The sequence below is a fragment of the Leptopilina boulardi genome, unplaced genomic scaffold (genome assembly GCF_019393585.1).
Source record: "Leptopilina boulardi isolate dan_hultmark-lab unplaced genomic scaffold, ZJU_Lbou_2.1 LbouV2_386, whole genome shotgun sequence".
Lineage (NCBI taxonomy): Eukaryota > Metazoa > Arthropoda > Insecta > Hymenoptera > Figitidae > Leptopilina > Leptopilina boulardi.
Genome location: NW_026137958.1, coordinates 1,130,142 through 1,156,987, shown reverse-complemented (window position 1 = coordinate 1,156,987; position 26,846 = coordinate 1,130,142). Strand labels below are relative to the sequence as shown.

The 26,846-nt window shown below is 31.0% G+C and overlaps 1 long non-coding RNA gene across 1 annotated transcript; it reads right to left on the bottom strand.

The window, feature by feature from the left end:
* Positions 1-1,213: 1,213 nt before the first annotated feature.
* Positions 1,214-26,769, bottom strand: LOC127288410 (uncharacterized). Its single transcript, XR_007844040.1, has 3 exons — positions 26,536-26,769; positions 24,937-25,116; positions 1,214-1,619 (listed from the first exon to the last, which is right to left on the bottom strand). It is a non-coding gene; the product is annotated as an uncharacterized LOC127288410 (long non-coding RNA).
* Between the last annotated feature and the right edge of the window lie 77 nt (positions 26,770-26,846).

Below are 26,846 nucleotides of genomic sequence, written 5' to 3'. Positions count from 1 at the left end.
ATTCCTCTTATTTCAATGCATATTTTCCTCTAGTATATGCTGCAAAAGGATGTCCTCTAGGTTTAAGAGGATTGTCCTCTATGTAAAATTATTCCTCTTAATTTAAGAGGATACTCTTATTTTAAGAGGAAAATATCATCTTAAAAAGAATTCTGAAATATTAACAATGCAATCATCTACTTTGTATGTCATAGATATAATCTATAAAATTAAAAGGAATAAAATTTGTTATTCCATGATTTACATCTATTTGAGTATAAATAAATTGAAATTGATTTTAATTTTTTTTTGAATAAATCAACTAAATCTATTTTTAATAATATTTTTATGCGCAAAATATATAATTCATTAAATTTGAAAATTTATTTTAAATAAATTTTTAAATAAAATTAAAATAAATAAAAATCGTAATAAAATAAATTTTTAAATAGCATAACCTCAAATTTATTTAAATTTCCTTAAAAATTTCTTTTACCTTCAAAAATAGGCACGTATTGTGTAAGTTGCAACTCTATCAAGATATTTAAAAGATTATTATCCATTTTGATTTATTCCCCTTTTTTTTACACAGAAACTAAAACTTTTTCACGCATGATATGCGATTTATGACGCGACGTAAATGATATGATGCAATCATCTTTGCACATGAGCGACTTTTTATGGGAAATCCTCTTAGAATTTAGAGGAATATTCTTAAACATAGAAGATTATTCTAAATTCTAAGAGTATTATTTTAATTCCAAAAAGATTATTCTGAATATAAGAGGAATGCTCTAGAATAGAACTTTTGTTTCGTTCCTCTTGAAATTAGAGGAAAATATTCTCATTTAAAGAGTAATACTCTTGTTTTAAGAATAAAATTCAAGAGGATTCTGTGAGAGGAATTTTCCTCTGAATACAAGAATATTTTTTTTTCGGTGCAGGCCATTCACCATTTATCACTTATAGTACTTAATACGTGAGATGGCTATGTGGCTTCCCTACTGGATTTGCAACAACAAGGACTGGGGTTCGATTCTTCACGACCGAAAATTTTCTCTTTCAGAATTTGATTATTTTTAATTTCGCAGCTATTGTGTTCTCCAAATGTTCGATTTTTAATTAATTTTCGGATAATTAATAACAATTATAATAATAATAATAATAATAATAATACTAATAATAAAATAAATAATAAAATTAGAAAAGAAAGAAAATGACTTACCGAAAAAAATTGATGAATTGGTGTTCAATTTCGAATGTAAAAGATGTTTGCGACTGGTTGCGTTAATAAAATAACAATCTCTCGTGAGGAATATCGCGAGAGATGAGATAAATATGAGTATTTGAGTGTCGAGATAATGCAAACAAACGCTCTGTGAGTTATATATCCAGTTGGAGAGAGAGCTGCACATTCATCCGCAATTGCGATATGGCCCGTGTTAAATTTGACTTGAATCACCACCGATAATGTCAGACGACCCAGGGCTTATTATTAGTTCGTGATTCGCATTCGTTTGATAATCTATTGCATCCTGGTGAATTTGCGTGACTAGTGAGGTCTTATCCACAAGCTAATGAATATCTCGCAACATATTTATTGCATATTGATCATTATTCTTATTTCACAAATATCATTTCTGAAAATAAATATAAAATAGAAAATTGTTTATTAGAAATATATTAATAAATTGATAATTAATGTTAAAAATTTTTATTTTTGAATTATTATAATATAATTATTTTATCTTCAATTTACATTTTATCGCAATATTAAAATATATAATATCGGATTCTACTTTTTGATTTTAATTGTTTATAATTGATATGTTAATTAAATTGGTATTTTAATTACATTTTAAATCTCTGTGTTATAAAACGATTTCGCTGATTTCGTCTCTTGGAAATATCGAACATAACCTATCGCCTTGCCTTACTACTGCCCTTAATAGGCCTAACATAGCCTTAAAATTTATATAAATACGTTTTTCTTTCGAGTCGTTCTTAGTTAGCGATACTAGCGCTCTTACGGGGAAATTGTTGCAACTCAGGTGAGAGATGAATGGCGGACATCTGCGCATGCGTTTTGTGTTTAGCAGACGAAAAATATGAAAATTCTTGCAACATTTTCAAGTTAGAGATACTCCAATTAAGAAAAACAGAAAAGAAAAATCGTCATCACTTTCTACGGCACTAAAAACTTTTTTTGAAGGTCACATCAAGGTCTTTGAACATAACCTCAAAACTTTGGTAATATTAAGTAGTAAGTTAAGTTAGAATTATTTAAAAATGATTTTTGTCCTCTAGAGCGAAAACTGACACGTCTTGTTTCGGATGCAATTCTACAGTGTTATATAATTAAATATGAATGTTGAAAGAAGGAGAGAGAGAGAGAGGGAGATATGAAATGAGCCTTTTGTATATTAGTCGGGTAAATTCTTGCGACTCACAATGTCAAGTGATTACTACCACTTATATACATATTAGGGGTGATACGCTGGTCAGTCGACCATTATGAGTAGCATCTGAATCTCGGCCTCTTGAATAGCTCCATTTACCATTAAGCACATTACTATTATCCTATCACGCTCTTGGTCGTCCAAAGAGACTTCTTTGGTTCACCCATGATGCACGAAGCCATTTGCGCAAAGTGGTCGTTCATTACTAAATTATGTCGGTTTTATAGCAATCCGTTAATCCGCCAGTACACACGGCTCGTTGTCGACCTTCGAAGCAGAACCGCCTTTCTGTCATAATTAATTTACAGATTGTACTACAAATCCTGGCCTATACATATACGCGAGCATCGCTTAATAACTAAAAAGAACTGAAAAATTTAATCCTTAAATACGAGATTTCCATAAATAAAACTAGTTTTTCGTGAATTTTTCAAAAGCCATTTTTTTTTTGTTACTACTCTTTTAATCATCGCTTTCAATATTTATTAATATACACCATTTTTTTTTAAAAAAGGGAAATGAAATTTTTTTTTAAAAATGTTTAAAAAGAATTTCCCCACTCTATAATTTGTTTATGAAAAAAATTTTTTATTTTTAATCACATACGTGCGTAAATGAGGATATTATTTTTAAATTCTCAGAAATTCTTAAAGGAGCGAAAAAATTGTACATTTTCCGGTCAGTTTCTTCAAATACCGCAACGAGGGGGCTTTTAAAGAAGCACGGAAGCCGAACGAAATATGCATTTTAGTTATGCGAGTCGACGTCGAATGAGAAATAGAGTCATTATGCAAATTACTAAGCGTGTAATGCTAAGAACATTTGTGCCTTACAAACACACGTGAATTGACAGGGAGAAAAATATATATATTCTAAATGCCTTTTATCAGTATTTTACATAAATAAATATTATACATTTAAAAAACAAAATTATAATAACCCGCATGTTGTTAAATTATTTTTCATTTATTTATTATTTTTAAAAACAAGCCTTCTCGTAAATAAAATTTTTAATAATAATATTATCGCAAATTATATGACGATATTAAAAATATATCGTAAGAAATTGTATAAAAATATACTAGAAATAATTTTTTACATATTATGCAACGTAATGGAAAATTTTTATTTTTAGTTCTCAATATAATCTGAGTTATATACTTTATTTAATAACTCATTTTTAAATTTCATTTAATATTTTATGAAATTTTTTTTTTTTAATGCTTTTCGCGGTTATTTCCATTTTTCCATCAGCTATTATTAGTAAACATATAGAGAGTAGTTCGATGGCTTTTAATAATATTTTCGATTATTTTTCCCTTCCTCCACCACCTGCAACTCCCTCGATACTTCTCTCGAAGGCTTCACTGTTCCCAGGTGATTCTACGGTTTTTTTTTTTATTTTTTCCTTTTTTTTTAGTTCAAACTCCAAACTAATCCCCAAGTATTGCGCTCTTTTTGAAAGCGATTTGCGAAATATAAATAAACGCCGAGATGACTTTTGGATTAGCAATATATATATATATATTTTGATATTCGTCGTGAAAAATAACTGATTTTCTTTATAAGCGGCTTATAGATTTATTTTTAGTTCATATAATTATTGTAAATATTAAAATTATCAGAATGTTTAATAATTATTTTACGAAGGACGCGATTTTTTTTCTATTAATGAAATATTGAAAGAGAAAAATGAAATGCACGTTGTATATGTGGTAGTTTAAAAAAAAGTGCACTGAAGGGAACTTTGTGTGGTTTCTATTAAGGTCACAAATTTGCATTTGAATTTTTTTTTTTTTTTTATTTTTTTTTTTGTAAAATAACAGAACTCTTCTGTGTATTTCATTATAGTCTGAATTGCGAAAAACAAAATTTGCACTGTTGAATGATTCTTTGACCAACAAAAGCACGTCGGCTTGCTTCGACGAATGGAAACAAATAACAAAAAAGAAAGCATTCAACTACCTTTCGCAAGCATTGGCCAGCCGTCGATCGTTTCATATATATATATATATATATATATATATGTATATATCTACATCACTATACGGGGAAAAAATAATTCAATAATCTTGGCGAATTTTTATTCCACTGCCGAATTTAATTAAACGGCAAAATAGATTTTATTATTTGCAATCGCGTTTGCGAACAGTGCGAAGCATCGACAGGCTTGCTTTAATTTCGCGTAGCTTCGAAACAGGGCCCGAGGTTCTATGAAACGAGATTTCGATGTAGGTAATGTTGAAGTGCGGGCAGAAGGGAGAGGGTGGTGTGTTCAACTATTTTTGAAATCTTTCCTGCAGAGGTTGAGGTACTAAACGAATTTTTTTTCACTTCGATCGACAGTTAATTTACCACGAAAGACATTTTTATACGCGAATATGTAAAATACATTTTTGATATTTTATCAAAATAATTCTATTTAGTTCCTTTTTTTGTAAATAAGAAAAAGCGAGTTCAAACATTTTAAATGTTTTTTTTAAACAAATAACGACCATTAAAATAATTTTAATTTTTTTATTTGTCCAAGAACTCGTTTAGATACAATTTTCTAATTGAATTAAAGTTCACTGCGCTTGAATTTCTGTCGTTCACTAGTTGTTTTAGTGAACCTAAAAAAAAAAAAAGTTCAAACGGCATTGCCGAATGAATAGAATAATTTGAGTGATAGAAGGATAGTTGCCAAAACGAATTTGACTCATTCTGTTATCTTCCCATCGATGGAACCTTTCAAGCATTTGCCATATAGTTCCATGAATGAAGTCAGTTTCTACGATTGAAAAGAATTCAATAGATGAGACTAAAATAATTAAAATTCAATTGATTTTTATTCAGGATGAGTAAAAGAACAAAAAAAAAAAAAAAAAGAAAAATTACATCCGAGAGAGATGCTTACTTTAAATTTAATTTCAAATAATAATTGTTAGAAATTAAAAAAGAATTCACAGTATTAGCTTTACTGTAAAAAATAAATAACTTATGTAAATATGTTGTTCCGGTTAAAATGATCATATTGTTATGGTTTGAAGTAAATTTTTTTTTTTTTTTTTGGTGCATTGAGATAGGACCTCGAGTGCATTTAAAAAAGAGAGTGGGTATACGTGATGAAAACAAAACTGGCGCAGGAAATAAACAGAGAGATACTGCAGAAGGGAAGAGAGAAAGAGAGAGAGAGAGAGAGAGAGAGAGAGAGAGAGAGGGAAGGGGGTAAAAAAAGAAAAGAAATGAGAAGGGAGAGTGGAAAAAGAGAATTCACGTTGCATCGAAATACGTTGTCGGCAGGACTTTGTTCCTCGGAGGTAGCGGCACTTTTTATTTCCGAAATAAAATGTGTCCGTTAAAAATAATATTTAACGTCCACGTAATTCGGCCAAGCCTCGGGTGAGCGCAATGTTTTCGTTTGGTTCGCAGGAGTCTCGCACCTATATGGAAAACGAGTGAAACAAAGAGGAAAAGCATTTCGTCAAAGGACCGAAGAGTTTTTGTAATGTAAAATGAGTGTTGCGTGTGCCTAAAACCATTTCTCAACCAAAAAACACCGTTTAAAATTTCCGTACTTTTAATAGTTTTTTTTTTAAATTATTGACATGTGTTTTTTTAAGGGGAAATAGAAAATAGTTTCAAACTATTTAAAAACAATTTTCTTTATCACAAAAAAAGGACCTAAGAAGCAAATTAATTATATATAGGTTATGTTTTATCTTAAGTTTTTTTTATCTTATCTTTTTTCTTTATATAAAATTGAAATAAGTTGATGATTTTTTTTCTATTCGAGTTGTTCTTAGCGATACTAGCGCTCTTGCGGGGAAACTGTTGCAACTCAGGTGAGAGATGAATGGCGGACATGTAAATCTGCGCATGCGTTTTGTGTTTAACAGACAAAAAAGGTGGAAATTCTTGCATTTTCACGTTAGAAGCCCGAGGCGAAATTTAAGCCCTAATTTACAAGGAGTAAAGTAGAGTTAAACAGACCCTCTTTAGCTTCCTCAACTAGTTGCAAATTTCCCTTTCTTCCACGTTTGGATTTAAAGTAGGGTCTAAAAATTGATTAAAATATTGAAAATTTTGAAATTGCTCTAATTCTATTAATTTTTTGAAAACGCTTCAAAATATGTTAATTCCAGTTTTTAAAGGGTAATTAAAGAAATATTGTGTGAAGAAAAAATTCATTTTGCTTTAATCAAAATAATTAAAAGAGTTTTTTTTTTGCATTTTTTTGTACTTTTTTAATCGAACTAGACCCTCTTTAGCTTCCTCAACCAGTCGCAAATTTACCTTTCTTCCACGTTTGGATTCAAAGGAGGGCCTACGGGAGTCTACAAGATCGTAAAGAGGGCCTATTTAGGTTCTAAGGGAAGCTAAAGAGGATTCAAATTTCGCCTCGGGAGTACTTCAATTGTTAAATATGACAGAAAATAAAAATCGGAGCTGTTTTTTTTCTAGACAAAACGTAACAAATGAATTTTAAATTTTGACAAAAAAACTAAACTTAGATATACATCTCTTGTCTCATTTCTAACAATTTTCTTTAAACATATATATGTGATTTATGGATGTAATTTGCAAGAAAATGATATTTCGAAATTCCCTCAAGAGCGAGTTTGGATAAGATACGCGATCTATCCGCGGTCCATTCTTTAGATATATTTACATATATACGTCAGTACAATGTTCGTCGAGTGGAGAAAAAAAAGAATAGTTCCCATGTAACATACATATATTCCTGCATAACTACATTAGGTGGATAGACATGTATGCTGAATATACACGTTCGTAAGCAACCCTAGAGAAAGAGAGAGAGAGAGAGAAAGAGAGATCTTACCCATGAAAGTACCGCATATAAAAATACCTATAAAGATACTTTGAATTTTATATTTGCCAGAGCGGTCAACATTCAAATGAGGCTGATCGATTGATAGGCGTTACATTGGAATATATGAAGATGTGAAGGGTCGCGAAAACTGAGTTTAACGTTCATGATATCAAGGATGGACCTCGAGGGTGGGAGGAAGGGTGCTTCTTGAAGGGTCGTGAAATGAGACGTCTCAGATCTTTAGGAACCCCTTCGAACGTTTGGGTCACCCTTCTATGCTTCAAGGAAATGGCTGGACGAACCCTCCATTAGCGGGACGAAATATCCCAAACTCAAGTTCAATTACTGATCGAAAGTATTTGTGCGATTTCATTTTATTCAGTTACATCCCTCTGATCGTTACAAAATATTTTTTACTAAATGAATTATATATATATATAACTACATTTATTTTTCAATTTAATTTTGTCACATAATATATATATTCGAATTTTTGACAAAAAGAAATTTTTGACATGAAAATACTTTTGCGTAGTGATTAAAAAAATCACAGTGTTCAAGGGAAAATCGCTATGCAAAAAGAAAGGTGCACCATTCTTGAACTAACGTTTTAGTCATCAAGCTACTCGATATTCAGGGCATTTCGGCATTTCCCAATTAATAGGAAAGGCGGGAAAAGTGCAATTCAAAAGAGAATATGTGTGAGTGTGTGTTGGAGAAATCTGGAACGTGTGAACTTCTATTTTTCTTTCTACCTTCCAACACGAGGGACAGAGAAGAAAAAGAAAGTACGTAAAGTGTGGAGGGATTCAGAGGCGAATAGATGGTTTGAGAATGAAAGCAGAAGTGCATGCAGTAGCCGAGGCTTCCAAGCGTGATAGAGGGTGAAAAAAAAGAGGGAGGGCGAGAAGAAAAAACGGTACGAAGATTGGATAGAATCAGCAGTCTACGAGTAACAATGGGAGGGTTCAATTGAAAAAATAATTTAATGTGTCCTTTTAATTAAACAGAGAGGGATAGACAAGCGAGTTAGGCAGCAGTAGAGGGCGGCTCGGATGGACGCGGAAATTTAAAACCTGATCAATTGATAGGACGGAATGAAAAAAAGTAGGGGTTGCCGACGGGGGGGTGAGCGATTCGCGGGTGGGGCACCACTGAGAGCCACAAAAACGGGTGTGGGTGTGCGAAAAAATGCACGCGTATGTGTCTATAGTTGTTTGTGTGGATAGCAATGGGGGTGTGGGTGAGGAGGTATCGAAAGAGAGGAGGAGGAGGAGGGGGGGGGAGAATGGTGGTAGATGGGATGGGATTATTCTGAAACGCGAATTTGTTCATTTGTTTCTTTCCTCTGTATGCACGCCGCGGCGTGTGTGCATCCTCTTTTATCGACTGAAATCCCAGGCTTCGAATTACTGTGCAAATGATTTTTTCTCGCTCTGTTCTCATTTTTTTTATTCGACAAACCCTTTTTTTTCGCATCCCCGGCCATTCTACCTGGCGGACGAATTTAAAACTGCTGCGAAAATTTGCGAGAAACATATACTTGTTTGCCGGTGTTTTTGCCATTGCGCTTAAGCCATATACTATCTACTGCTATATACTACTCGTATTTCGAAAAGATCACTTATCTAGAGGGAATTTAAGTTATATCTTTGTGGTAATCGGGCTAGAGCCGCACTGAGGTACACGGATTGAATGTCAGTAGGTATTTCCAGTTTGAAACAACTTTAAAGTGTTTGAACCCAATAGAAATGATACTATCCTTACCTAAATTTCAAATAATTCCTGAATATCGCATAAAAAAATTTAAATAAATGTTGTCATACTTTGAAGAAATCTTGTTTTGAAGTCTAGATTAAATATTTTGTTGAATTTCGAGATGGATGTAAATTGCTAGATCGTCGTGATTACTAAAGCAGTGTAATTATACCAAGGGACCAGGAGGAGTAAATTGAAACTAGTATTAGAATGTTTTGCTCAGTGATATACGCAACATATTCAAGCGAACATTGAAATGGATGGACGGAATAGGTTCGCGGGTGTACATTATTACGATGGGAACTGAACCATAGCAAAATTCTCCTTCTGCCAAGATCTCAATCGTCACTGACCGTCGTGCAATATGTTCTAATATGGCTCGAGGCGGCGACGAAGCGTGACGTCACATCCGTCGTCCCGGATCCAATGGTCATCTTGAATATTGGACCTACCTCCGACGGACCGGAAGTTATGAGATTCAGATTCACATCCGATTTCTCAACTTCTGTTCACGTTGTGACGAATCCCTTAGAGTCAAGAGTTTTTGATGAATAACATTGAATAGAAAGCCTGTTGCAACGTTCGTCTTTTTTTCCTAACGCTTTGTAGTCAAAAAGGTAATATTGCGATTTAATGAAGAAAAAAAAGCTACTGTTTTCTGTCTTTTCTGACTAGTATGGATTTCTGGAAATTTTACCAATCAATTGGAAAGAAAAAAAAATTTTCGAATCACGACTTTATTGCCTCTTTCTTAAATTACCATTGCCACAAGGTTGAATTGCCAACTGAAGAAATGGAATAAAAATTTTAAATTGCTAATAACCCTTTTATAAAAGAATCCTCGAGGAAATCAATTGATAATAATTAATTTGTTATTTCAATTAAAAATGTAATTTAAAAAGTATATTAAAGGGGTTTGTAGTGGTTTACTTTAGTAAGCAATCGGGAGACGAGTGAATGCAAATGAATTATTAAAAATTTAATCAATCGAATCCGTAGAACCTCGGCTGCCTGTCTTCGACGACGTAATGATTATTCATGTTCAGGTTGTTTTACCGCGAACGAATATTTATAATTTGTTTATTTAAATTGCTCCCTGTACTATAGTAGTAACAAGGACGACGCGGTTGTTTTGTCTCCACAGAGTTACGTTATTACGTTTACCATTTTGTTAAAATTCGCGTTTTCGTCCAGAATTACTAGAAGTACTCGTAGGTTTCATATCGACTAACTAACTAGCCGAAGCACAAGAATTACTTCACTCGCTTTGCGATGCGGCAAAAACATAAATATTCATTGTCTCTGTGCTCTCAATAAAAACGTCGAGGTCCTCTCTTGGACATTTTTTTTTTTTTATTATTAAAAATCGGGTTTTTTGATGTTCACGTCACAAATAAACTTTCATTAGCTCAAAGTAACCTTTTCATAAATGAAGATTAATCAACTATTTGTTTTTAGTTATTTTTTAAAAAAATTTTCACATGACTGACAGTCAACTATACCATACGATTTGTTCTTTACTATTGTCTTTTCAATTTTTCCTAAGCATTTCAAAATTGTCTTTTTAGATTTTCAAAACTTTATAATTTTTTTCCCTAAATTTTTGAAAAACATTTTAAATATTCGGTGATTATTACATTAAGATTTAAAAATATTTTTTTTATGGAATAATTAATTTTAAAAACTTAAAATCAAAGAAATATTCAGTTTTCACTTTTTTGGGATCTAAAAGCAACAGTTTTATTGTGATTACACTTTTTATCAGAACCTTGGCCATTGTCCAAGGGAGTTGGGTGAAAATTGAGAAAGAAATGGTTTAAAAGAAAATAAAAAAAAGTCCTTACTTTGGTGTAAGGGGCTCTTTTCTTTGTTCTTTGGATAAAGAAGTTGGAAGAGTTGGGCTCAGAAACATCAGTAATTCGGGAAAGCTAATTAAAACTTGACTCGCAGATACAAAAGTCTTTTTCTCACATTGATTATATTTCCGTTGACCATCAAAAGAGAATTACTGCAAAGTTTGCCTTTCTTTAAAATAATCTTTACAAAATAATTATTTACTACTGAGTATATAAGTTATTATATATTAATAAAAAATTGCATATTTGTATAGTGAAAAAGAATCAAAGTATTCCTTTTAGACAAAACTAAAATAAAGATTGTCTGACTAAAATAGGACTTACTACTAACTATGAAAGTCTTATTGTGTGAAGAATATTTTACTCAGGAAGAATTTCAAAAACCTATCAGATTTATGATTATTATGAACCTCGAAATTCAATTCAGTAAAGAAGATTAATAATTATTTCGTCAAATATTAATTTGATTTATAAAAAAGTAGTTTTAAAAATCTTATCTGGAAAAATAAGATTTTTAAAAATTTAAAAAGAGCAATAATAATGCCAAACGAACTTTTAGTATAGAAATATTTAGAAGTTGGAACGCAACGGAAGAAAAGTGAAACTTCCTCTCAATTCCCATTCTACTCTTACTTTCATTCATTCCAACCTTTTTCTTTTTCCAACGATACAAGTATTTTATTCTCAGATATAGATAAATATATTGAAGCTTGAAAAAAAGAGAGTTGACGATAGGATCTACCCCTTTTGCCTGTCGATCAACAAAATCTATCAAACATGGAAGTTATCCATCACTATTGCTCTTCACCTTTTTGAATCGTGCAACAAAATACAACATTCACGCAAAAACCACGCGCGTACCATTTTCCAAGGCGGATGTACCGGAGACTGCGTCCGTAGATAAATATAAAACGCAGTAACTCACGATCAGCTTTCCTATTTCTCTCCCCTCAATTTTCTCTCACTCTTTTCCTCTCTTTTTCTCACTCACACACATTTTTTCTTTCTCTCTCTCTCTATTTCTCTTTATTCTACATAAATATAAACCCTGTTCGTAGCCCCGAGCACTCGCACACTTTTAAATCCAATGTTCGCCTTTCTCTTTTTATCACTCCTTCCACAAATACAACGTAACCTGCATTGTATATCCAGATGGGATGTAGATCAATAGCATTGGAAATTATCCAAACAAATTATCGATAGAGCGAAAAAAGCGAGCCCCGGCCAGGGTGACCAGTAGCAGTAGTAGTGGTGGTGGCAATGGTGGTGGTGAGGCGGCGGCGGGCAAGCGTATTAAAAAATAAAAAATTGCCGTACATTTTTCAGGCATTAACGTGTACAAGAGAGAAGGATCGAGTGCGAGAAACATGTATATGAATGAGAGAGATCGAAAATGTTAGAGAGAGAAGGAGAGAAGAGAAAGGGATATATATATATATATATATATATGAATACAGGAGGACAGAGGGTGCCTGCACATCCGGAGGACAGAGGGGAAGTATACACGTCTCTCGATTGGCCTGCTAAAGCTCCAGAAGCCAATTCAACCGACGGTCTCGCTGTGTTTAGCCGCAATTTTTCAAAATTAACTAATGTTTGACAGGCAGGCGGCGGTACCAGCGAGAAAAGGGAATATAGTCGAAAAAGAGAGAAACAAAAATCAGAAAGAGAAGGGGAACATCAAATTTGAAAAGGGCAGTTAAGAAATAAAGAAGATCTAATTAATATATTCGTTTCAATTTTTCTTCTTAAATATACCTATTTATCACCTACTAAGTGTTATTTGCTAAAAGGAAGACGTTCAGTCACATTAGAATATCTTTTAAGAAAGAAACATTTACCGTTGAGTCCATTAAAGTACGTTTAATGAATTCTAATTATATTTCTCATCGAAAAATTAGAATACGAATTTTAAAATTGTTACTGCAAAAAAAAAGGAAAATACTGCAAACCACCAGAGAAATGTTTGCATTAGGGACAAGATTCGAGTGTCATAAATACGTAACAGTACAAGTGACTTCGCTTTCAAGTGACATGTTCTATTTCTTAATTCAGGATCTGAACAATCGTTACCATATGTCAGTCTTTCTCTTAATCTCTCAAATAAAAAACTTGTTTTTATAACTTTATTTACTATTATAAATAAAAATTTATTTTACATATTTCTTAAATAAAAAATGATTTTAAAACACATAAAATCTTTTTCGATAATATAAAAGTATTGTCTTTTTTTTTATTATCGAGAATGGCGAAATTCGAGAAACGTTCGATATATTTCGAATTCGTTGTAACTCCAAATCCCGTTTACAAAAGGACAGAGGCACTAACGATAGTCAGTCGCTTTTCGTTGCGTTCGTTCGGGCCGGTGTAAAAATTACGTCGACTAGAGTTTATTTGTCCGCCCGGGGGTGGTGCTTGCAACGGTTATAGGTGTGTGACAGAAAAAAAGGGGGATTGGCGTGGGTGGAGAAGAGCAAGCGAACGAGGGAGATAGAGAGAGTGAGAGCAAGAGAGAAAAAAAGAGTGAAAGAGAACGAGAGATGCAAAGTAGATGAGTTGACTGAGGGTGAGACAGGGATGTGGTACATACCTACCCGCGTTTTTTCGCTTCTACCGCCTATTATTTATTAGCACTAACGTGCAATTGTATTGATCTGCAATATAACAACCCCGCTCGGCGTCCCGTACCCCTTTTTCCCTATATGTATAAATATATATATATGTATATATGGGGTGGGACGCACCCCCAGCGACGAATTTTTTTCCATTTGGAAAAACGTATCTGGACTTGCCGAACGCCCGGGGATGGAAGTTCGCTACGATCAGCTTTATGATAACTCTGAACGATGACTGATTCTTCGTATTTTCGGTTCCACGCTGCCGGCATCACTGCAACTTGCGAATAGCGTTTAGTCAGATCGCCATAAATTTATCTTTTCGCATTTTTTTTTTGTTCTTTTCACGCATTTGACATTTTACGGTTTTTAAATTTATTTTTAATAAATTTTTTTATAAATAATATTAATCTTTTTCTAGTAATGTAATGTCTCTTTAAACTAATGCAATTGGGTACTAAAAGAATTCAAAGAAACATATAAAAAATGTTAATAAATTGCAAAAATACGGCTTTGACCAGGGCCTATCCAGTTTTCCTGGTTTGAAAACAATTAGATTTAGTTTTTTTAAAATAAGATTTGTCAATTTGCAAAAAATGTAAAACAAAACCTTCCGTAAGAAAATGTATTCTCTAACCAGAACCACGTTAGAAATAGGGAAAACTAGAGAGTACCCCATCAAGTCCGGATTTCAATTTCGGAAATTCTCACGAAAATAACACGCTAAACTAGATTTTAAATAATTTTAACTATATGTTAAATAATTTCTAAACAATAATTTTCTTAGAATTTTTAAATAATGACGTATTTTGCAAATGCAAGTGAAAGTGTACATATATTTATTTATCGAAAATAAATAGAAATTGAATGTTTTCCCGCGGGGCGTTAAAATGTTTAAAATCATTGAAAAAAAAAAAAACAAAAATGAATCGAGGTCATGCATCAAGGGTGCGATGAAGCTAATCCCGTCGTCGACCATCAGTGAAGCTATTATATCGTCATCATAACGATATAACGCGAAATCAACAGGGTAACGTATACAATATTCTCTCCCGTGGTCCTCTTTTGCCTCCCGCAATTCCACCCCCGCAGCGTCCATATATAGTGTGTGGTGGTACTCTCGCTGTGTGTGACCAGTTGCGTTGCGTTGCGTTGATGTAACTAAATGATTGGGTAAATGATTCCGTCGTGTGCCACGCGAGTAATTGGTGGTGGCCGCAGCCCGTTGCTGCTGTTGTTGTTTGTGACGACGATGACTCCAACATATATATATATATATATATATATATATATGTGTGTTGCCTCACTTGTATAACCATTCAGGGATTTAACATCACTTTTATGACTCAGATTAAGTTTGGAAATTGGATTTAAAATCATTGAGTGAGAGAGAGAAAGAGAAATACTAAATAGTAAATTCATATTATTGCAAAAATGTGTTGCAATTGAAAGTGAAAATTTGTGCGAAATGTATATATATGAAAATAATGATTTCACGTATAAAAGTGTCATTTTTTCCGATTATTATTTTTAAAGTGGACTTTTTCATTTTTTCCCCACACGAGGCTTTGTGTAACACATGTTTAGAAAAATAGCAAGGAAAGTTATAGAATCAGTGCAGAAAAGTAAATATTTTTTTCATAGAATACAGGAAAGTTGTCAGAACAGTGCAGAAAAGTAAACATTTCTTCATTGAATGCAGGAAAGTTGTCAGAACAGTGCAGAAAAGTAAACATTTCTTCATAGAATGCAGAAAAGTTGTTAAAACAGTGCAGAAAAAGTTATATTTTTCAAAAGTATGCTTAAAATTTACAGAAACAGGGAAGAGAAGTATACTTTTCTGTATAGCACGCTGTTATAAAAAACAGTGCAGAAAAGTATGTTTTGGTGGATGGCATGCAGAAAAGTTAGAAAAACAATGTAGAAAAGTTTTTCTTTTTCCATAGTATACAAGAAAATTAAAACAGTGCAGAAAAGTTACAAAAACAGTGTAAAATTTTTTTTCCAGTATGGTATGCAGGAAGATTATAACAACAGTGCAGAAAAGTTTTTTTCTGAATATTATGCAGAAAATTTATAAAAACAGTGCAGAAAAGTATGTTTTTGAATAGTATGGGACAGTTATTAAAAAAGTAAAGCAAAGTTTGCTTTTCTTGAAATTATACAAGAAAGTTTTAAAAAACAGTACAGAAAAGTTTTATTTTCTCTATAGTATGCAGAAAAATTATAGAAACAGTACTAAAAAATATGCTTTATGCAGAAATGTATGCTTTTTTGGATTGTATGCAAAAAAATTACACAGTGAAGAAATGTTTACTTTTCTGAACAGTTTGATGGAAATTTATAAAAAACAGTGCAGAAATGTTTGCTTTTCTGAAAAGTTTGTAGGAAAGTTACAAAAACAGTGCAGAAAAGATTATTTTTCTGAATAGTAAGAAGAAAATTTACAGAAACAGTGCAGAAAATTAAACTTTTGTGGATGGTTTGCAGCACTTATAAAAAAAACAGTGCAAAAAGGTATATTTTTCTGCACGGTATGTAGAAAAGTTATTAAAACAGTGAAGAAAAATATACTTTTCTGTACAGCACACAGCAGTTATAAAAAACAGTACAGAAAAGTATGTTTTTGTGGATAGCATGCAGGAAAGTTTTTTTCTGAATATATTATGCAAAAAATTTATAAAAAAAAGTGCAGAAAAGTATGTTTTTGAATAGTATGCTACAGTTATTAAAAAAAGTACAGCAAAGTTTGCTTTTCTTGATAGTATACAAGAAAGTTATAAAAAACAGTGTAGAAAAGTTTTATTTTCTCTATAGTATGCAGAAGAATTATAGAAACAGTACAGTTTGCTTTTCTTGATAGTATACAAGAAAGTTATAAAAAACAGTGTAGAAAAGTTTTATTTTCTCTACACTGAGAAAAATGTTTAGTATCATCTACCAAAGTTTGGTTCTCTCTACCAAATTTTTTATTTGATATATGTGCAACTAATCCGTTTGGTTCGGGCTACTAAATTTTTTCGTTGAATCATTTTGTTCGGTCTACCAAATTTTTTGTTTTGCACAACTAACTTATTGTTTTTAAGCAAACAAAAAATTTAGTTAAATGAAAATTTTTTTTTTGTTTTCTCAACCAACTTATTTTTTTGTTTCACCCTTTTCTCCGAGCTTTTCTCTTTATATATCCTACCTATGCCTACTTAAATTAATTTCTATCGCGGAAAAAACCTAACACTGCTGGGGCTCGAACCCTCAGACTACGCAACGCTAGTCGAGAACGCTGACCACTACTCTATGAATCCTACTAACAATTTGAGATTAAATCATTTTCACAATGTATAAAAGCTGGAAAAAAACTTTCGTTCTTGTAACAAGTTTTATTTATTTATTTTCACTACACAAACTTTTTTTTTTAAAAAATGTCTGAAAAACATAAAAACTTCAACACTGAAACTTCACGACGCGAACGACATATGGTTAATGTTGACATCCCGTGAATGGGAAGCGACGCCATATTTACGAGAAGAGCGCGTGCGCAATACAGCATGTCAGCTATTTAGTACTGGGAACCAAACTATTTAGTTCGTAAACATGAAAGCTTCAAATATATTTTTTGGTAGAGCCAACTAAACTTCCCGATTTATTGCCACTTTCTATTCTGTTGTGACAACCATATTTTAGTAACGCCAACTAAAAAAGCTCAACTAAATTATTTTCTTATTATTACGAAATTATTTTTCTCAGTGTATAGTATGCAGAAGAATTATAGAAACAGTACTAAAAAATATGCTTTTCTGGATTGTATGCAAAAAAAATTACACAGTGCAGAAATGTTTACTTTTCTGAACAGTTTTAAAGGAAAGTTACAAAAACAATACAGAAAAGATTACTTTTCTGAATAGTAAGAAGAAAATTTACAGAAACAGTGCAGAAAATTATACTTTTGTAGATAGTTTGCAGCACTTATAAAAAAAATCAGTGCAAAAATGTATGTTTTTCTGCACGGTATGTAGAAAAGTTATAAAAAACAGTGAAGGAAAAGTATACTTTTTTGTATAGTATACAGCAAAGTTTCCAAAATTCTACCTAATAATTTTTCAAGGAAAAAAATGTCCTGTAAATTAAAATGATAACATAAATCGTTGAAAAATATAGTATTGTTGACAGCTTGTTTTTGTAAAAAGAAGAGGAGACTTTCGCTGATAAAATGAGCCGATTAAGTATATATATAATAAAGGTACACTTTTTCCCAAGAGAGAGAAAGAGAATACCACGAGATATTCGTGTAAAACCTGTGCGGTCTATATTCCCTTCCTAACGGAATGTGTCCGTAAACCACGGAGGAATGTGTATAAGGCAAATATGTACATGGAAACATGTGTGATCATTGAATGTGAAGGTGGCACGCGCGCCCCACGGCAATGACACCTCCTACATTTGTGCTCGCATTACTGAATCAAGCGTGTGCGTGGATGAAATTTTGCCAAGCTAAACGAGAGAGAGAGTTCATAGTATATATAACATATATATAGTATATATACGTATATATACACGAACAACGTTTATAGGCTTCTTTCGGCGTGTCGTCCTGTTGCGTCATGATTTCCCGTTTGTTTGCGTGCTTCTGCGGTTGGGTGTTGGCAAATTTGCGCTACTGACGCGGGATATGTTTTCGTTTGCAATGATTTATGCCGCTGCATCAGTTACGCGCGGCCTCGGGACATGTATTATTAACGATCTGTCGATAAATTTTAACGAAGAAAACATTTTCCTAAGATCAACTTACTCACGGTTCAAATTTTGTTGTTTTTTTTTCATTTTTTTTTTTTTTTTTTTTTTTGGAAAACTTTATGAGAGACGTATATTTTAATTATTTTATTCAAGTTTAACTATGTCATTTCATCTAGGTAACGGACATTTTAAAACGTCAACTTAAATAATATACTGTTCTGGTACTTTGTTATTTTCATTTCTCTGTACATGTTTTTAAAAGCTTCTACTGCAAAAATAATCGTTTGGGCACTGGTAAAATACATTTTTTTATGTAAAAAATGTGCACTATGCACTAATTTCGTGTAACGATTTTTTGCATAAAAATCAGAGATTACAAGCGGGGATAAAGCGTAAAAATTAAATATAGTCAGAAGCTTAATAGCTGCTTGTAAATTTTTTTTTAAACCCACGCATTTTTTCTGGTTAAAAAAAAATATCAAAAAAAAAAATGAACTTTTGACCTTTGATATGTGTATTTTTTTGAACATTAAAATTTTCTTAATAAATTATACTGTCAGTGCAGGCGAAAAAAAGAGTTATTCTAAACCTTTTTTAAAAAAGCATTTTACTGCTTTGAATTACAACAGGGAATATATGTTTGTCAAATTATTATTTGGCAAATTTTCGAGAGAATCATATATGAATGGCTGTTCTTCTCATGTAATCCGCGATATATAAATTATGCAACATGATAAAAGATTAATATTAGTATAAATTCATATATATATTTCCGGTAACAATCGTAACTCAAAATCTAATGCGAAAACGCTGTCGGCTTTGAATCACACTGACAATGAATCATCATCATCATCATCATTATATCATTTACAACCGCAAAGTTCTTGACTAATGCAGTGATCCTGTTACATGTACTGTTACGTTGGTGAACGACACTTCGTTCCAGTCATTAATCAGCATCGGCAACATCGATCCGGTTCAGTTGACGAAGATAGTAAAATACATTCAATATTTTGTACCCCTAAAACTATTGCCATAAAATTTCTGTTTATCATATCAAAAATCAGTATGTAGGAGAGTTTGTTTCAATGCTTTCGTTACAAAAAAATCTCAAAAAATTCAAATCTTTTTTTGTATACACGTTTAAATGAAGTGTATATATATCTCTAATAAAGAATCAGTTTCGAGAAATTTGACTAAAAAGAAAAAATGGTAACGTTCGTTAATATTTGTGAAAAATTCAGGTATTTACTTCGTTATTCTGTTGTTTGTCATGTACATGAATAATATCGAGTACATCTGAACGGATAACTTCCTAAATGGAATTTGAGTGTGAGGAGCATTTCAGACGAGTGACAACGCCAACAAAAACTGAAATCGAGTTCCGACCCGAAGCAGAAGTGGGGTTCGTAATTTAAAAAACAATGGATGCTAAGGCACAATGAGGCAAAATGAGATAGGGGATGGCTCGTTGGAGAGTTGAAGCGGCACTGAGAGGAATGGGGGATGAAATCCTATATGGACAAGGGATAGGCTCGTTGTAAAGAGTGTTACAGAAATGGTATATAGTCCACAGAGAGACTATATATATATATAGATTCTAGCTACTAGCGAAAAATTCAAACGGAACACAAGTCCGATTAGAGTCAGTTATTAAAGCAGAATGTCAGCTTCAAGTTCTCATCTTCATTATAAACCAAAAATTTTATCATCCACCTCTTTTACTGAGAAATAATTTAAAATCAAATCAAGTGACATAAATCAAAGTCTTAACTTTAATCTGTCTGATAAAATTAAATCCAAAAGTAAATAAAATCAATTTGAAATAATTTTGATTTATAATTAGAATAGTATTGAATAATTATCGAATTTTTAGATTTAGAATAAAAAAAAATTCTTTTTTTCTGTTCTGATTTGAATTCAGAATTGTCAGTTCATATTCATCACTATACACTTCTATTGATTGTTGGTCTAATTGTGTTACTGTGAATGTCCGATTCACCCAGAAGGCAAGGAGGGGGGGGGAGGACATCAAGAGAAATATACAGGGAAAAGGGTTTATAGAGTTGAACCAGAATGTGGTTTTCATTGATGTGTGAAAAGTATAGTGTTTTACATATTTCTCAAAACAATTAGACAAAATTAGATCAATTTTGAACTATTCGAAGCTTTCAAAATAGTCGAAAACTCAATTATACTAAAAGTAAATATGAAAATTTTTTTTTTTGATTAACTGTTTTAATTTGCAATGTTTTTTTTTTTATTGCAATGTTCTTTTTTTGCAATTTAATTTTAAATCTATTTTGTAATTTACACGGTTCTTTTTTAAATCTAAATGTATATTTAAAAAAAATACATATTTAATATGTACAATGAAGTTTAATGAAAAAAATGAAATTTGAGATGCAATCATTTTTTAAAGATGTAGTTTATAAATGTTGCATTTTGAAATTTAAATATAAATACATACGCGAGTGTTATAAAATGAAATGGAAATGTAAAAACATTTGTTTATGATAGTGGAATGAAAGATAAAGCAATTAGCTGTTTGCGAGAGTGACCAGAATTATCTTTTACATTGAGAGAGAAAGAGAGAGAGAGAGATAGAAATAAAATTGCCGCTTCTTTTCATAAATAAAACCTCATTTTACTCAAATATGGATAATATTATGAAAGATTCACCAGTGGTGACAGTACAATTGGAGACAACGTGTGTATACTCGGCGCGCATTAATTAATTAAATAATAGTTATCTTTGCGAATCCCTTAATTGCGCGGTAGCTTCATTATATTAAATTTTAAGCGCGCCTTGTACAGTTCGCGCGAGAGAATCGTTCGTCGGTTCTCGCGCCATTATGTCCATTTGCATAATGAATTAAGGCTTTCAGTAATTAAAGCCGGATCGCATGATGCAAATTCAACGGACAACTTACTGCCCGGCATATTAATTTGGTTGGTATACGTATTTCCTGTCTTGAAATACAGTCGAGCGTGAATTTGAGAGCAATTGACGAAAGTGGAAACAGGAAAATTTTAATGCTCTCCCCTGAATCATATAAAGTAAAAAAAAAATTGAATGAATAATTAAATTCACTTCTCTTTGATTAGAAAAAGGTATAAATTCAATTTAATACTCTAACACGTAATCTATTTATTTGTAAAAAAAAAAAAAATTCAATATCCTTTTCTAGTAGAGAGCAATATAATCTACATTTTGAAATTATAACGATAATAATATGAATATTGCAATGTATTCTTAAACGATCATTTTTAAATTCTTGCAACTTTTTTTTATGACTTTGTATACATATAAGAGAAGAACATAAAGAGAAAATTTATTACATTCTACAGTTTGGTCAGTTGGTTTGAAAATTTTTACACTCATGTGGATATATAACTGAACTATTTGAGTGTCATATAATTAAGTGGATTTAACATTTCCGCCAACCGGCTCATAAAAGACTCGTGAAGTAATCGAGACTTTTTATTTGCATTGCTTTCTTATGATAAAACTGGAAATTGCTTGTACGTGCTAATGATATCCGTTGTGATAATTAGCTTTTTACTAAGTAGCAAAGTTGTAAAACAAAGCGACTCCGGAAGTTTTGAAATATACGGCTTAGCATTATAATTTAATGATATTTGCATTTATCTAAGTAAACATCTAAATAATCACAAAGAAAAAATATATAGAAAATATCAATGTAAAAAAAAAAATTGTTTTTTTTTTCTTTGCTTTTGAATAAAAAATATCACTTCATTTTTTTTTTGTTTATAAAACAATGAAATAAGTCAAAAAAAAAATAAAATGGAAAATTTCCTACAATAGAATATTTTCTCTCTCTATATATATATGAGAAAGCAATATTAAATTTTTAAAAAAAAGTTGAACATTTTTTTTTTTCACAGTGGCACTGGTATATAAAAAGGGCAACGAGAATTGTTCATATAAAATGTATAAAAGTCAACAAAGTGCATGTGAGATCTTTTGCAATATCGTCTGTTGTTGCTGGAGCTTGAAAATCGCCACATGAGGATAATGTATACCGGGCACTATCCTCATGCCGCGATATATATATATATATACGCATAGTTCTGTCTTCGTCGAGTGCTGCTAGTAGAGCAAGTCCTCAAATGACTCACGCAAAAGTAAATTATACATTGAAAGGGTTTAATATAATGAAATGCTCCATATGCATGAGCAGCCTTTGCAGCACACTACGGGTGCGCTCTCTTTCTCTCTATCTATCTCTATCTCTCTCTCTCTCTCTCGTCTCGCGTTTTCCAGAGGCGTAAAGTTTCGATCGATGGGGCCCATAGTATAAGCTTTTGCCGCCAAAATCCATTGAGAGACGTTTATTGTAGAGCCAATTAAACGATATTCAAATATTTTCTGCCCTCCGCCAATAACATTTACATTGGACAACACACCAAATTGATTTATGAGAATCCATTTATTTTCTTCGTCAATTTTTCTAATTAAACCTTAATTAAAAGAGGTGTGTGTGTATATATAAAATTTTTTTGTCAATTTCGTTACGCGATCCTGTCAATTGGATAAATACACTTCGATGATTTAAATTATCTAATGAGAAAAATTTTCGTCTATACTATTCGATTGATAAAAAGCTAAATTTTCTATTTTTTTTTTAATTCGTTAGTTTATGTCAAAATTGATTTTTTATGTTGATAATAATATAAAGATGATGATGATGCATTTTCATTGTCAATTTTTTAAATAATTTTTAAAGAAACTTTGGATAGAATAAAAAGAATTTACTTTTGGGGTCTTTAATATTTTGGAATTTTATATATAAAAAGAAAAATTATGAATTTTTCTCAAATTATGATTGGAGTTGCTAAAAGAAGGTAATGAATTTTAATCTGCATTATTTTCACCGAGATATTTGTATTTAGAATTATTTTCAAGTTTTGTTTATTAAAATAAATTTTTTTATTTTAACAGGATGTCTAACAAGGATTGAGAAAAAAATTCCCTGACTTTTCCATGACTCCTCCCTGACATTTTTTTTATTTTTCCCTGACTTTTTAATAACCTTATTTCTGCTTTCTTTGGACAAAAATATGGTTACTGACGTATTTAACAATAAATTAATTTCTAATGGTAGTAACAAATGGCAATAAAAACCATTCAAGTTTTTTTAGATTAAAAAATTTTTATATTCACAAAAAATTTTAATCTTTGTAGAAATTTACAAAAATTTCCCTGACTTTGAATGAATTTTTCTGAAATTCCCTGACGTTTCCCTGACCGTTAGACACCCTGTTTAATAATAATAAAACATTTTTTGAATAAAAAAATTAAAAATAATTTATATTTTCAATTTATTTATTTAAAAATATAATTTTTGCTTCATTCAAGCAATTTTTCTTTCATATTCAAACTTAAAAAGTATAAACGTTACTCCGTTATAAAATAATGTAAAAACATTGAAATTATTTTTTGATAACATAATAAAATAATTATAAATTAATTATAATAATTAATTTTAATAAAATTAAATTATTTACCTTTAAATTACGTTGACACAGTGAGAAAAAAATTTAAATGATTTAAATAATTGTTTACATGGAAATTATCAAATAATTATTATTTACGGAAGAAAAATTTTACATGGAACAGCGAAAGGTTTAACAAGAATAGAAAATGTTTTAATTGTTTCAGTTAAATCTTTACTATTTTATTGAAAATAGAATAGTAAAGATTTACTTGTTACTTTCGCTGTACCAAATGACATTTTTTTCCGTTGAGTCAATTAAATAGAATATTAATTTAAGTATTAAAAATAAAAGTCTAATCTTTATAAAAATTATCAAATTTTTAAAAAAAAAATTCTAGAGAATAAAAAATTTAAATTCTTTTTTATTAAAAAAAAAAACTAATTCCACTGCACATTTTTCTCCATCATTTTATTACGGGTTTAACAACATTTATGAATTTTTAAAAACTTAAAAAAAAAAATATTAAAACAAATTTTTATTTTTTAAATAAATAAAGAAAAGTATTATTTTTTTTTTTCAAAATTCTAGGTATCAATAAGAAAAATTGATTCTAACAGAAAAAGTATATTTTAGTTGATTCAAAATATTCAAAATTTCTAGATGATACAAACCGGATTGTACCATTTAGAATTTAAATTTTAGATCCTACCAAATGGATTGCACCGCATTTAAAATTCCGATTGTAGATCATATAAACCGGATTGTATGTACCATTTATAATCTAAATTTCAGATCGTCTACCAAATGGATTGCACCGTTTAAAATTCAGATTCTATATCATACAAACCGGATTTTATCATTTATAATTAAAATTGTTATATAATTCATTTGATTTAAAATGCGGTATTATATTCAATAAATAAATATAAATTAAATTCTATAAGAAAAGCATTTAAAATCACACGCGATTCATGAAAAAGAAAAAAATTGTTGAGTGGTTTTATATATATATACAAGTTTTGAAATATTGGATGAAAAGCAAATGAAGTACGAAAATCACAGGATAATAAAGGTCGACCCTGAAGGTAGTTATATCGGAAAACGTTACGATCGAGAAACCTATAATACAAGAAAGGAGTGCAAGGGTGGGTGGCGAAATGAAGCGCCGTCGGGTATAGCTTAGTTACAAGGGACGAGTGGAAGCATCAAAAGCAATGTTTGGTGACGCTATAATGAAATGAATTTATGCAGAGCTGTAATACCTGAATATTTAGCGACCCTCTTCTGGTTCTGTTTCTGGTCTAACATATCCATCTATTATCCAAAATTTACGTGTTTCACGCTAGGAAAGTGCGTGCCATAATAAACATCACATTGGAATCTTGCACAAAATTATATTCTCCTCATGGCGAAAAATTGTATTTTAAAATTTTTCTCATCATCTGAAAAATTAAAAACTAAATTAAAAAATTCGAATAAAAAGAAGTAAATTTGAATTGAGATTCATGGGGGATAATGGAGTGTATAAAGTATACGGGAATAATTAATAAATGAAAAGATAAAGAATGTTCGGTGATTAGAGCTGTGTGGAAGGATTTTTCTGAAATGTCGAGGGAATCGGCTTTGATCAATGTGGTAAAACTAACAAGCTAACGTGAATAATAAATGCGCAATTAACGAAGTCGAGCGACGAACGAATTTTAAATGAAATTTACGATCGTGATCGATATGTCGTAGTGCGTTGTCAGGACTAATAGGGTGGAAAATAATTGGCGCAATAAATAAGTCATTATCGGTTGGGCTCTCCGCGAGATTATTTAATCAATGAAGAAGAAGAAGAAGGCCCCTTCCTTCCGATCGTTTCCCTATTTCCATATAATCGGTCGTCTTTTACGCGGCACCCGATTCAAGTTGTATTATTAATATCCCAGATGCACGCGAGACGCCAAAATATTTTAATCATGGCTAATTGGAGAGTAATAATGGAGTTCCGCTATTTGCTAAGCTCTCGCTCTCTCTCTCTCTCTCTCGGACTACCCGAAGTTCCTTTGCATTCTCACCGGAAGTCGACGCGATGCCTCAACGAGGGATCGTGGTCTACGACATAGAATTCGGGCAATGCAGAACGAACTAAGAAATTTATTAAAATCTAAAATGAAATTATTTTCCCTCATTATCATAACTGTAAATTTTTCTCTTTCAAGTTATTTAAAGCAAAAATTAAATTTTTTTTTATCAAAATCAAGGTATAATTAATTTAAACTTTAGTAAATTAATTATAAATATTTTTATAAAAAAAACCGATTGTCGCGAAATTTACAATTATTAAAAACAAAAATTGTTATAGCCAACCGTAATATATTTGTAGGTTAGAAAATTATTAGAATTTGTATTATTAATTAAAAAACTATTTGAATATTTATTTCAATTAATTTAATAAATATTTTTCCAACTATATTAAAAGAGAGAGAGTTCTCTTATTAAAGACAAAAAGATATTTGTTCTATCTTACATGTGGATAAAACGGGAATGTCACTTTACTTTTCCACTTTAAAATATAATAATTAATTTTCACCATATTGCATGAATCCAATATTCTCGAAATTCAGTAAATAATTAAAAAAACAAATGTTTATATAAAAGAAAAACTTGATTTCCAATTACTGACAACTGTCAAAAACTTCGACATCAGAATTCGGAAATTATTAGAAAAAAATATTTAGTGAACTTATTTATAGGTTAGAAAATACTTACAATTTGTAACAATAATAATAAAAAAAAAATTATTGACTAATCAAGTAATAAATATTTAAAAAATTATTTGTGAAAATAAACAAGAACAAATTATTAGGTTATGTTACCTTTTGTATTGATGATTTTTACAGTGTAAAGGACTCCGAGACAAAATCATTTCTCCGTTAATCGATTATTGTCTTGATAATCTATTATTATCTTGATAATTTCATGGTGTTTTACAGGAGTTTATCTTTCGTCCTTGAAATCTCCATCTTACGAATGGATAAAAGGGAAATGTCACTTTATTTTCCCACCTTAAAATATAATAATGAATTTTCACCACATTGGATAAATCCAATGATCTTGTTTCTTGAAATTCAGTAAGGAATTAAAAAAATAAATGTTTGTAGAAAAAGAAAACTTGATTTCCCATTAC